Raw genomic sequence first — 12,377 nt, forward strand, 5'->3', positions numbered from 1 at the left:
AGGGCTAGTGACTACACTATACAAAAAGAAAACAGATCGCAACAAGGGATTACATTTTAAAAGTAATCATCCTCGCAATTTAAAAGAAAATCTGCCATTCGGACAATATCTTCGGATCAAAAGGAACTGTCATTTCAAGGATGAATACTTGTTTCACGCAAACAACCTCACTGACAACCTAGCAGCAAGGGGCTATCCTAAAAAGCTCCTTAAAAGAACGATGAAAAGGGCATGGTGGGTACCAAGAGATACCCTCTTGGAAAAGAGAGAAAAACCTGCACTTAAGAGAATAGTCTGTGTCTCAACATTTTGTGCAAACTCCAATCAGTTAAAAAAAACGATACTTCAAAATTGGCATCTGGTGGAAAATGTTGATGACTCTCTGAAAGAGAAGCCCTTATTTGCCTTTAAGAAAGACCAAAGCGTGGCAAATCATCTGGTGAGAGCAGCCATAAAGAAAAAAGAACAACCAACAGTCTGCTCCCTCTTAGGACTGCCACCTGTACAAGGACATCACAAATGCGGCACCTGTACTTGTTGTGCAAGCACAGAAGAGGGGACCCTCTTCTCACATAATCTGATTCATTGGAAACATGAAAAATTCACCAATTGTAAAACACGATTTGTTGTGTATGGGATAAAATGTCCTTGCAATAAATTGTATATTGGTAAAACAAGCCAAGAGATCTGAAATAGAATAAGCCAACATAAATCACGCATCAAAAACAACGTAAATACTGCGCCATTGGTAAATCACTGGATTTCTAACAACCATACGGTAGACGAGTTAAAATGGACAGTCATAGCCAAAATTGAGAAAGACCAACGTGGCGGCGACATTGAAGAAAAACTGGCACGGCATGAGGCTCTATTAATTGTGAAATTTAATACAGCCATTGATGGATTAAATGAAATGTCAGAAATCTACCGACTATAAGAAAAGTGTTTGCTTAAAAATGGAGAGGTTTCCATTGAGATCTCCCAGAACGTGAACACAGAAACGGCTGCACTTCCACCTCCTCAGAGACTATATCCTAATTTGTAAATTTCGACAAAAGATACTACAATGGATACATTCTGTCGAAAAGATATGACTATCAAAGCTTTTTCCAAAAAATAAACTTCGAATCCCACAATTCCCCACAGAACGAACCCACTTTTCCTTTTAAATGTATACATCAATCCAAACACACGTACAAAAAAGGGACACCTGGCACGCCTAACGGAAATTATGTGCGACATAGCTGCGGAACATCCCAACTCAGATTGCATTGCCACGGGGGATTTTAATACCAATCTATTTCAGGGGGAACTAGCAGACATCAACGGGCCCTTCTTATTCCCCATCACTGAGGCCGCGACACAAACCAAACCAACTAACCTAGCCCACTGTGGTCTGGGTGAGATCTGTGTGACGAAACTTTACAGCGTCGGCTACCTGGTAATGAATGGTAGGTCGGCGGGGGATACTCCCCTGAACTGGTCCTGGACAAATGGTAGCAAACACTCCTATCTGGACTATACCATTTGCAACGCTGATCTGCTTCACTGTTTGTCCGACTTTCGTATTCACCCACGTCCTGAAAGTGACCACAGGCCTCAGGTCATATCTCTTAACATAAACCCAGTGAAGCACAAACCCGCACCTCCAACGTGTCGGGGAACATATACGGAAAATCTTAAGCGCCTCAAGTGGAGCGAAGACATCAGCCCGTCCATCTTACAGGTATGCATGGAACGTATAAAAAACGGAAACGAACATGATGCCTCCCCCATTGTAACATGGACGACACTGTGCACCCACCTGACTAAATGTTTTCCAGTAGAACAGCAGGCCCAAAGGACAAACCAGCGCTACAAATTTAAACTCTCACTACAGTCAAAGGTACTTAAGAAAGCCAGGAATAACGCCCTGCGGTCACTTGCAAAACACCCTGGGAACAGTGAATGTTTAAATCTTTATAATGCTGCCCAAAAGTTATTCAGGCTGGCGATCATCAAAGACAAACAAATACACGAAAATCAATTTTGGTGCAAATTGGTGTGGGAGAGTAAGAGCAAAAACCCCCAAAAATTCTGGGCCCTAGTTAACCACACCAACCCGAGTACCTCAAGCTTTGGATCAGCAAATATACAAAAGTCTGAATGGGCATCATACCTCACAGAACATTTCAGGTCCTCAGAACATCTAGGTCCCACAGGAGGTGGCCCGCCAAGAGTGACTGATACTGAGGCCAGCATTAAGTGGAGTGCACCCACTAAGCTGCCAAGTCCTCTTAATATGGGCTTTCAGGTGTCCCAAGACAGAGTAGCGTTGACTATGACTAAAGCAAGATCAGACGGAGCACCAGGCCCAAATGGCCTACCACAGAACCTCTTTAAATCTGATATTCCTTTTTGGTCAGGAACCCTAACAAACCTATTCAACTATGCCCTGAGAACCGCAACTATCCCAGAATCATGGCGGGGTGCAATAATACACCCAATTTATAAATCAGGAACCCGCGCAGCCCCCAACAACTACAGACTCATTGCTCTTTTGGACATTGAGGCTAAGCACTATGCAGGCCTCCTTCTGGAGGACCTAAAGCTATGGGCAAAGGAACACAACCGGATTCCGATTAATCAAACGGGGTTTGTCGCCAATTCAGGGACTATGACAAATCTTCTAGCAGTGTCAACCATTGTCGATAAAGCTCTTTTAACATCTAGGCAGTGCTATGCTGCTTTGTCGATTTTAAAGCAGCATTTGACAGGGTTCCCAGGGCGGCCTTATGGGAAAAACTTAGGAATTGGGGGATTCCAGACAAACTATTGGAGGCAATTATCCAACTTCACTCTCGCACCTGGGTCCGAGTGAAGCTAGGGTCCGGCACGCATCTCTCGCGCAAAATTATGACAACGAGAGGTGTCAAGCAGGGATGCGTGCTGGCCCCCCTGCTCTTTAATCTGTTCATAGCAGACTTGTCGTCGACCCTGGATGAAACCAATAGTCATCCCCCAAAGGTGGGAGGCACGGCACTTAGCAATCTGTTATACGCCGATGATCTTGTTCTTTTCAGTCTTACCAGGGTCGGGCTGCAAAGGCTTCTTGACTCACTGCTTCGTTATACATTGGCGAACCAATTAGAAGTCAATTTAAAGAAAACCCAAGTAGTTCCCTTTGGGAAAAAACGATATGTTGGTGGTGGGTGGTCCTTTAACAACATAAGCCTCGTGATAGGTCAATCGTATAAATATCTTGGCGTCCACCTGGATTCAAGGGGCAACCTTATAAAACAGCGCCATGAGATAGCAATTAAAGCCACGACTCTTGCAGTATCTCTAACTAAGCTTTCGAAAAATCTCTCAGGTCCAACTTTTTCGCCACTCTTGGAAGTCCTGAGAGCGAAAATCGGCCCCACCCTATCATACGGGATAGAGACATTCAAGGGCAAACTGAATACGGCCCTAAACCAACATACCACCAAAATCTATAAAAAGGTCCTCCAGTTGCCAACCTCTGCATCTGCCGCACAGATAAGATTGGAGATGGGGCTACCAAACTATGAGGTTTCCCATATTGGTGTATACCTTAACCTGTGTCACAAGCTGAGACAGGCTGACCCAGATTCACTAGAATCCTTAGTCTGGCTAGAAATCGCCCAGAAAAACCCAGGAGGAACGTTTGGTCGCCTCTTCAAGGACTATATCCAACAAATGTCAGCAGGAGACCTATGGGCTCTTAACCCTAGTCAGACAGCGTTTAAAACTGCTATCAAAAAATGTGTAAGAATGAGATCACTCATTACAGACAAAGGACTCTTTTCAAAACGGAGCCATTCTTGGGCCCTTGTAAACTCCTATAGTCGGCTAGTTCCTGCCGCTTATCTCTCTTGCACATACCCACTGTTTCTAAAACGTAGCTTTATAGCCATTAGAATGGGTGACTGGCGGTTCCTGCAAGACTTACCCCCCCCTGGAGACGCACGGCGGAAGATCTAACATGCAGAGGGTGCGGTACAACAGCCGAAACACTGTTACACGTGGTTTGCCTTTGCCCAGCCTTCAACTCCCAATGCAGGTGCAAACTAAAAGCAGAATGGAACAGGCTGGGCGCTCGAACCTGCAGGCAAGCCATTATTGTGGCCTTGAACCCTGAAAACACTGACTTAAATATAAGACTAACAAGGTTCATTCTGCAAGCATATTGCAATTTTAAGTTAAAGAAGTCCTGTTAAATCCTCTCTCTTATTTTCTTTCTCTTTTACCACTTAACGATCGTTATGATACACGCCAAATTTCTAGAGGGATGAATTGAAAAGAATACGAGCAGTACCCCTAGGAAATTTGGGTCGTCTTTTAAATGTATGATATACAAGTCAGTGAGAGTAAAGAAAAAGGAGTGAAGTTCCTTGTATATCAGGTTTTAACTTTGGTATTATATTATTATTTATTTTTATTTTATTTTATTTTTTCTTGGTTTTTATCTTTCTTTTATTATTCTCACTACGGCTGACTTACCGACTGTTTTGCTGTCTTCATTTTTAACAAGTTGCACATGAAGTTAATAATGTAACCCTCTTTTAAAGATATCTATGTTATATCTAAATAAAGAATTTTCTACTTCTACTACTGAACCCACTTTAGAGTTGCCACAGAAAAAACTACGAATCCCACAACTCCCTGCTACCAGGAAGCAGCAGGACACGCAAAACGTCAAAACGACAGCAAAGCGTTGCGGTAAGCAGTCTCGAGCAACAAGAGATTGAGACAGATGGCGGTGTTCTCCGTTCTGCTTCACTGATCGGGCAAGTCAGGTAAGCCCAGACATTGAGCACAAAATAGCAGCGCCAGACGCTCAGCCCTCGCGGACGGCTGACTGACCTCGTCTCTCTTTATCCCTGACAGGCGTGACCCACGCGCGCCCTAACAATCAAACCCCAGGTTGTGGACTCCGCTATTCTCACAAGTAAGAACAATCCCGCTCATGTTCCGCACACACGTTGCTTTCAAAAAAATAAGTCCATTGGTTTCTGATACACATTAATTGTTTCCCCTTCACAGATTACTCTCTTCTCGACAAATAGGCTGATTTGAATGTGAAGCCTGTGAGTATTTTTCTGATTACTTTAGTGGGCCGACACAAGATGTGTTTTGGGAAGCTACAGATACTAAGTAGAGTTTGTTATTGTTCTGTTTTCAGATTTCATTCCCCAAGAAAAACGAGCACCTTTGAGGTAGGAGTAGAACCCTTATGCAATATATGAAGAGTTAGAGGGTGGGTCTTCTAGCAGAGTGACTTATTCCTCTTCTTTTGCATTCGCAGCTACGTGGTCCTGACGAGATTTCCCTAAACCAACGGTCATCGAAACGCGTAGACCTTTTGTTCCACAGTATTAGGATTCCTATTTTGAAAAAGAAAAATTCTCCTAAATTTATTCCTTTGCTGTTTATTTTTCAAATTGTGAATTGTAAATATTTTGTATTAACTGATGTACAGCTTTCTTCATGTTTGTGAAAACTGCAGATGCCCACTCGCGGTATCCAAACATGTGCCCATGTGGATTTATCAGCAATGACATCCACAGAGATGCCAATGCACACAGCGCAAGCGCGTTACCACCCAGATACAAGTAATCCGAAGATAAGAGCCAGAAGGAATTTCAGGGCCAAGGAAGATCCCCATGCCCCAACAGGATTGCAGAGGCAGCAGCACAGAGGATCACCATGGCGCCAAGCGAGGGCCGGCGTCAGGAACGCGACCAAGGAAGACAGACTCCAGTAACGAAGAGCACCCGCACCGGAACCCGCGACCCGGAAGTAGGAGGGGCCTTACCCGGACGAACAGAATCACAGGAAAAAATTAGAACGCGAAGTGCCTGTGCGTCAACAGCGTCTTCCTTTATACCGCTGAGGACTCCGCCCGACTCTCCGCCTGCTGCCGCACTGGACTGGGCACAACCTTGACAGTCATTTTATTTGTAGACTGATTCCAAAATGGAGTAATGCCGCATGACTTAACTTCCTGCAGCAAGAAAGAGGAAGAACTGCTGACCACAAGGAGTTATATGCTGGGACAGACTGCACTGCTATTGTCTCATGGTTGCCATGGACTCCTCACAAGGACTCATGAGAGTTGCAGTGTAGACAGTGTTTTTCGTTCATTTAACTTTAAATCTGCTGTGAATAAAAAGTGAAGAAATTTATGCATAATCCTCGCCTCTGTGTCCTAGAATTAAATGTTTCCTTCACTATAGCTAAGAAATTTCTAATTTCCATCTGCAGCCTCTATCAGCTGATACCCAGTGTACTACTTCAGCCTCCCAGAGTGTTCTAAAAAACAACTAGAGCGCTGACAGTGTAACCTATGACAAACGTGTGGCCCACCTGAAGCCATTTTGGGTGAATTAAACTGGTAAAACATAAAACATTTCATTTGGAAAGAAACACAACATAGAAATGATGGTTTGTGCTGTAAAAAGAACAATTAGGACATGTTGTAAATGAGTTCTCAAATATCTTACTCTTCTATTTAATTAAACCATACAGAATGAAACAGGCTCTTTCATCCCCAGCAGCAGACTGCCAATTAACTGCCTGGTGATCAGCAGCTTTATCATAGTGTTCTAATGAGGAACTAGATTAGTAACATTCTTAATTTATGCTGTGTGTGACAAATCTGATAGCTATCTTGATGGAATCAAAGTGGAACGCTGAAAGCATTTTCTACTGAGGATGCTGCAGTAAATGAGGAAATTGACTTCCAATTAAGGCCCCAGAGAAAAAGAGCCCAAATGTAGCAAACATATTATCCAACTGTAGCTCAAGTATGCCCAATGACAGAAGTGTGATAAAGGCTTTCAAATAGCACAGACATGACCCAAAGATATTGGCATGCTTTACTTGAGTATTGGTTACATTATACAAATACGCATTTATTCTGTTTTAGGCATGGGTAGATTAGGTGATTTGCCAAGAACCAGGATGTTAAGCTGTAGTGTAGTTCCTATTATCCCAATAGGCTCTGCGCATTGGAATAATACCTTCAATAGTATAGGCCTAGACCAGACGTTAACTAGGTCTTCTATTGTCGATATTAGACTTAAAGTTTTGGGTTTGCCAGCTAGCTCAGAGTTCACTAGAAACTTTCTCGAATAGGCAAGGAGGAGTTGAACCTCCCTGGATAGACAAGAAGGGATTTAGTTTCTGACAACCATAGAACATGACAACTTTGCTCTCCCCTAATCAAGAGTGTATCTCTAGAGTCGTGTGAAAACAAAAGACAACTTATTTTACTCAGTCAGTACGTGCATTCTTAGTCTCACCAGATTGTAGAGAAAAGGAAGAGACGGGCGTGTTCAATAAAAGATGGTATTTATTGATCAGTCTCTTTTCTCATACAAGAGAAATGAATCGATATTATCGCAATACTTATGGTTAAGTAAAGTGCATATAATAAAAGCAGAAGTATAAAATAATACTGTAAAAAACATTTATATGGTTTCTAAGCCATAAGGTGTTTTAAAATGGATAAAATAGATACATACATATATACATTTGACTAATCGTACTCAACTGGTGTTTCTAACTACGCCTACCCCAGTGTACCTGACCTAAGCCTAATACGTGGGCGGGAATAGAAAGTAGCAGTTTAAGTTAAGTTTGTTTTGCCAAGTGATTGACTTAAGAATTCTCTGCAAGGGGTTATTCAGTTCTGTACCTGGAATCTAGGATGAATGAGGGATGGTATCTCTCGTCTCTGGTCTCGATATTCCAAGCTGCCTGTGAGGGCTGCTCGGAAGCGCCGGAGCTGGATTTCTCGGCAGGAGTAAGCAGCGTCTCGTTCTCAGCGCGTCAGGAAGGCGGGGCTGCGCCAGCGGGGTCTGCTCTGCTCTGGGCTTCGGCAAGTCTGGCTGCTCCGATCTCGTCACCACCGCGTGTGTTTGCTTAAGGCAATACCGGTAATATTTATACCTGTAAGGTGCCGAGATTGACGTAAGGATGGACATAGATACGTCAATAAGGATGTCATACGACTTGGTCGTTAGCACATTCTTTTGCTGAAGTTCTCGATGAAATCAAAACAATGGCCGCAGGGTTTTTCCCAGGTTGTCATAGGTTTGATTTGTTTTGAGAACTCCGTATGCCTTATCAGGGTCTGGAGGAATATCGCTTGTCTAATTAGATGGCAAGCGTTATGACCTAATCAGATAACACGTTCCTGTGCCGTGGTGTGGCTTAATCAGATAACGGTTTCTGCATCATGGGATGGCTGCTAGTTAACTTGTTAACCAGAACAGGGTCAGGAATAGGGGGATCGATACAGAACCTATAGGAATACATCACACCCACTCCACGCTAACTATGGCCATGTTTACGAATCTAGGCATAGTAAAACATACTGTAGAGTATCGTGTATACCTTACCACCCCAAAATACATAAAATGCATTTTGAAATTATCTAATATACGGAAAAAACAGTCACATGTATTATATGCACTCAAGCTGTAGAATAATGCTAAAGTAATCACGCATATGTATACATTATTGCTAATTGGTATATGAGAATTTACACATGAAATGGCTCTTAATACAGAAGAAAAAAGTTCGAGACCATTTCATCACAGAATAAAAATAATTATGAACATACCAGCGGGCAGCTAATGTCTATAAAGTTTCTAAAAATAGAAATGTTAGTTCTCTAAGAATAGTTCTTACTTTAAGGAGAAGATAAGTGTCCCGAAAAAATTGTAAAAATATTTTGGGGCTGCTGAAAAAATTACTGTCCGTGAACTGGAGGGGAAATTGTTCATGTTATTATGCTATTCTAGTTGAAGGCCAAATTCAGGGAACGCCGTGTGCTAGCTTGCTCAAAAGTCTTTATTTTTGCTCTGGTGAGAACATCATATCATTTAGACTGTCGAAAAAGCTGTCAACAGCTTCCTGGGAGAGTTCCACTAACTCGGAAAAAGGTGTAACCATGCATTCGTGCGCATGATTGTCTCCATTGACGTTTTGATTAGTATTGCTGACAGAAGGTCGTACCTGATCGATGCTGCTTTCATCTTGAACTTCACTACCCCTTAATCGTAGTGGTGAAGTTTCCACGAATGCCGTCATCAGGATTGGTAGCCGTTGAGGGCAGCACAAAGCATGAGCCTTTATCGGACTCAACAATGTTTCTGCATCCATTGGCGCATCTGATTGTAGCGTCAGACAGGTGTCCAACACGCATTCTTCTCCGCACAGCAAGCACCTTAATACAGGTAAAACACATCGATGCCACATTGGTCGAAATGAAAGAAACCAAGTCATGTTCAGGTCTCTAAGCCGGGAAAGTCCCAGGATTTTTGATATCCGGTCCCGGTATCCAATGGCTCGGATTGTTTCTTCCCTTGTCGCAGGTGTTTTGTCTGTGACACGGTTTGCCATAACGAAATATAAGGACTAAGAATAGGATTCCTGCAATTAGTCCCAAAATGAGGGGAAGTCCGCCAAAAATCGAATGGACGAAGTCTGGAAAAATACCCAGTATGGCTTTGAATGGTGTTAATGCCATTGAAAATACTGTCTTAAATACTTTTGAGACTCCACTGGTATCAGAAATATTTAAGATTTCATTCAGGATTTCTGCAAAATGTATGGGGGAATTAGTTGATAACAATGAGTGAATCTCTGCAGTCGTCCTTGCGACTAGGAGATCATACGTTTCTTTTGATGACGTGAGCCTGGTCGGCGTCTGAAGAAGCACTGTTTTCATTCTGCTTAAAGTATCTACTCGAATAGAAGTAATTTTCAAGTTAGGCCATGCCCTTGCCTCCCTGTCTGGAAAGGAGCTGGGGAACAATAAGCGTCCACAGCACTTGACCTTCGCAGTCGTAGTTACGAGATAAGGAGTCCCGGGCATAAGACTACAACATCTGCGATCCACAATTAGAATGTAACTCCCATTATAGAGTCTTTGAAAAAATGGTTCTATCTCTGTTGCAGGTGTGCCTAGCTGGTGACATGAAAGGTTATTTGAATTCCCTTCACAGGCTCCATGCAAACTAATTCCGTTACACAGAAGTGTACTGCTTAGTGACATCGCACAATTATTGCCACTAAGAAACACTTTCTGTCCTTTATTACTGACACATGCATGTGAATAGGGCAAGTTCCATGTTGTCTTAATGTACCCTTTTCCCAATTTTTCGTACATGCCAGCCTGTATATATTTTTGGCAGTATTGAAACCTGAAGGTTGATATTGGAATATTAATTATCCCATGTATTATCCATTCACTGACAGGTCGTTCTGACATTGTCACTGGTAATCTCTCGAGTTTCTCAATGCTCAGGATTGTATAATCAGCACCCTTTTGTGCCATACTGATTTGTTTATCAGTAAGGTTAAAGATATTGAATAGTGACGTTGTGTTGATTAAACGCCAAGGCACATAGCCTGAACGCAGATTTTGTAACGTCCAGCCAAGCTGTACAATAGAACGCAATTGAGACTGACCGTGTTGTAACAACAGTAAGTCTTGCGATATTATGTCGATTGCTGAAGACACAATGCTGTCCAAAGAAAAAATTCTGGAGGACAGAGTCATTAACCCATTGTCCACTACAGAAAGTGATTTTTCCAAATTAATACGGTCAATTTCCCGTATACTTTCTGCTGTCTCAATTTGAGTCACCTTCCAGGCCTCGTTGTAAGCTGCATATACAGAGGCTGCTATGAAGCGTTTTTGACGCTGTTTGCGTGGTCCCATAATGAAATCACGCAAGTCAGCACCATCAGTAAGTAAAGTTAGGTGTTGCTTAATTTCTGCCAGTGTGGAAGTTTGTAGCCATTGAAGGCATAATTTGCCCACACTGTAGGTGGTTATTATCCCTGGGTGTTGTCTTTGGGAATATCTAGGGTCTGGCCTGGTCAATTTGAACCCCTGTGTTTTGTTCAGGAATCTGTCTTGACAGTTATTAGTATCTGTGGGCCAGATCAACCACTGTTTCCAATCAGGATGTGTTCTGTTTTGTTTTAATACATAGTTCACGTCTATCTCTTCATCTGTAGAACTATTGCTGTTCATTGTTGGCTTTGGAATAGACGGTTTATTTAAGTCTTTGATTTTGGCTAAGCCAAGACAGGTAGTTTGTTGAACAGTGTCATTTAAAAATATAATTTGTTCTGGGATCATGCAGGCTCTAAACAATGATTCTATACCTTGTACTTGCCTTTCTTTTGTACCCCAAACACTTTTTACTTCAACATTTTTGTCCCAATAATCAAAACCAAAAGTATTCATTCGTTCAAAAAATGAGTCTGAATATATCAATTTTGTGTTTGTTAGCATGGTCTTTGTCCCTGTCTTATTTGACAATTTGAAATAAAATGTTTCAGCATTACTTGTGTTGAACCCTGAAAAGTATGAATATTTGTCATAAAAGGTTCTTGAGCTTCCTTTTGGAGGGGTTGCACAATGTTCCCATTGATTATAATTTAAAACATTTCTAGGTTGTGCAGATTTATGTAGAAAATGGTTACCATAGTGGTTGTAACAGTACATACTATCATAATTAGACGAACCCTGCAAATAATCATGTTTGGTAAATTTAGCAGACATCACTAAGTCAGACATCATATTATTTATACTTTCAAAGTCCCAATCATCAGCAAATGAGCTTCGTTTTACAAAGTCACTCAATGAGATCTTGATTTGGTGTGGATATTTCAGGATTTCGACCGGACCATAAATTTCATAGTCAGTATTGTCCCATGCTACCCCACCCGGTATAGGATTGGCTGTGAAGTTGACTGAAGAAAGTTCTCTTTTCTCGACGTGTGAAGACGTGTGTGGTTTGAGGATCAAGTTGATTTTCTGACTTGCTGTGTCCATTTTAGCATATTTTCCCTCAATGAAGCGTCCCAAAGTTAGTACCATGATGAGCCAAAGTATGAGGATAAATGCACCAAAGCCCACCCAAAATTCAATCCATGGAGAAATCAGATAGGTTTCTTTCAGTTGTTTCAAAAGTTCTTTAGCTTTATCTTTAAAGGTTTTTGTTGAGGGCTGTGTTTTTGATTCACTGAAGTCTTCAGAGGAATCATCGAAGTTTATGAAGTAGCCGGATGCAGTTCTGTCAATTGTTCCAATTGCTTCAGGATTACTGTTTCTTGCATATTCGTTTGTTACTTCATTGTAGGTTGGTGTGTCTTTACTAAATGTTTTTATTTGGGTTTTCAGAGGTTTAAGTTCCATTGCATTGTTGCACAGTCCTTGTTGTTCTTCTGTAGGCGTTTCGAATGTGATTAGCCTCTTAGTTAGGACCTCTGTATTGGTAGCAAACCTTGGTGTTCTACTACTTATCGGGAGTCCACTTGGCCTACTGTTTGTTATCGGCCACATGATT

The 12,377-nt window shown here is 42.0% G+C and overlaps 1 long non-coding RNA gene across 1 annotated transcript in view; it reads right to left on the reverse strand.

Moving 5' to 3' along the window:
• LOC144785671 (uncharacterized) overlaps window positions 1-12,377 on the reverse strand; it is a 112,414-nt gene that overhangs the window by 33,519 nt on the left and 66,518 nt on the right. The window lies entirely within an intron of this gene.

This window comes from Lissotriton helveticus, chromosome 10, assembly GCF_964261635.1.
Source record: "Lissotriton helveticus chromosome 10, aLisHel1.1, whole genome shotgun sequence".
NCBI classification, from domain to species: domain Eukaryota; kingdom Metazoa; phylum Chordata; class Amphibia; order Caudata; family Salamandridae; genus Lissotriton; species Lissotriton helveticus.